This window comes from Cyprinodon variegatus, unplaced genomic scaffold (assembly GCF_000732505.1).
Source record: "Cyprinodon variegatus isolate N-32 unplaced genomic scaffold, C_variegatus-1.0 Scaffold567, whole genome shotgun sequence".
Classification (NCBI taxonomy): Eukaryota; Metazoa; Chordata; class Actinopteri; order Cyprinodontiformes; family Cyprinodontidae; genus Cyprinodon; species Cyprinodon variegatus.
Genome location: NW_015151020.1, coordinates 551,671 through 553,419, shown reverse-complemented (window position 1 = coordinate 553,419; position 1,749 = coordinate 551,671). Strand labels below are relative to the sequence as shown.

Below are 1,749 nucleotides of genomic sequence, written 5' to 3'. Positions count from 1 at the left end.
TTATCCCGAATTTTGCTAATAAAACTGTTTAAATTACTTTCCTGACTTCTCCATAGAAAATCAAGAGAACAATTTATCAATTTGCATCAAATAAGTGCAAGCGGTTTGAGAAAACCTTTCATCCAAACGGCATGCATGGCATGGCTTCTGTGTTAGAGGCTGGTTGATGCTTCAGGCAGCTGGGATTATCACTTGACCTCATTTCTCATTTTCTGCTAGTTATCATGTAATTAAAAGCTCTATTCGGTATCACTATTAAAACTCTGGAAAGGTTATGGTCTGTCCAACTTCCTGTTTCCATCATCCTGTAGCTCAATAAGAAACTTAAAGGTTTTTAAAAGGAAAACAAAAATGGAGGTTTTGTTTCTTCTCAAAAAAGTTGAACAATCCACTGGCCTTTTTTTCCAAGTTTGAAGACGTTTCGCTTCCCATCCAGGAAGCTTCAAAATTTTGCTTCATCTTGCTTCTGTTTCTCTTAGGTCTGGTTTGAATCTTTTCTGGTTATTCATTCTATACAGTCATTTAGAGTTAGAAGTAAGACTGCAGAAATTGGGAAAAGTGTCTTTTTATTCACAGTTATTTTGTATCTGAAATGAAAAATATAGAATAATTTGTACTTTAGCCTTAAAGGTCTAGTGGAGGAGGTTTTGAAAAGACCCGCCCCGCTCCACTTTAAAAAAAGAAATGCACAACACTATAACTACTCCTGAGAGGGAACGCCTATTACACATGTGTGAGAGCGTGCAAGAGCCCATTTCTCCTCGTGCACGCTCTGATTAAAAGTTTCTGTTTGCATCGCTCATACAAGCTTACTTTCCAAAAGAAGATTTGCAACTTTTTCCACCATGTCAGACTCACCACCGCTAAGTGAAAATGGGGACGAGCACGTAGGACGGCCTTACGTAAACATATCACCAGAATGATAGACAGATAGGAGGACCACTTATTTTAATAATCCACCCAGAAAAAGAACATCCTACAATTATACCTTTAAATACTGCTCTAAGTAAGTTATTCTTTTGATACATGGCAAGTCTTAGAGTCTATGTACCATTTTGTTATGTAAAGATTGAATTAGATTACCAAATTAGTTGATGATTATTGCAGTAATTAATCTAAATAGAAGTACAGCAGAGGTGGAAAAGATGCAATTCCCCCACCAACCACTAGTTGGCTGTGTGCTTGGTATCTATCAACATTTAACACTTCCTGGCTAGCAAATGGGAGAGAAATTATCCTTCAGTTGAAAAAGCATCTTTATTCCGAAAAGATTTAGCACTGCAAGTTAAACATTGGTGATGTTTCCATCCTCTGCGGGTGGTAAACTAGTCAACAGCCACTTTGTTTTCAGCATCTGAATTCATTTCTAACCAGATTTGGGTCATACTGCTCATGTGTCAGGGTTTCCCCATGAGAAACATTCAATTTATCCCTGTTAAATGACAACAGAACACAGGGATGATTATTCTCTACATGCAGTTCAAATGTACGCTTCTCCCTTTTTAATCATGAAAAGCCTTAAAACCAAACAACCGCTTCTGTTCCAGGTCAGGCTTCTGCAACCTGTGGCTTTTAATAGTGGCCTAAAATGATATAAACAAGTAACTAATGTAGTATAATAACAAATATCAATCTTAGAGGAGTTTTTTTTAAAGCATATTTGATTGAATGACCTTAAAAGTATTTGAAATATGTTTTTAGATTAGGTTAGCTTGGAAATAATGTTGATTCTCTTTCATCAAATAACAT

At 36.4% G+C, this 1,749-nt stretch overlaps 1 protein-coding gene across 1 annotated transcript in view; it reads right to left on the bottom strand.

Annotated features, from left to right (window-relative positions):
- The window catches only part of cd2ap (CD2-associated protein), a gene marked incomplete at its 3' end in the record, with an annotated part of 55,989 nt that overhangs the window by 23,341 nt on the left and 30,899 nt on the right, over positions 1 to 1,749 (bottom strand). The window lies entirely within an intron of this gene.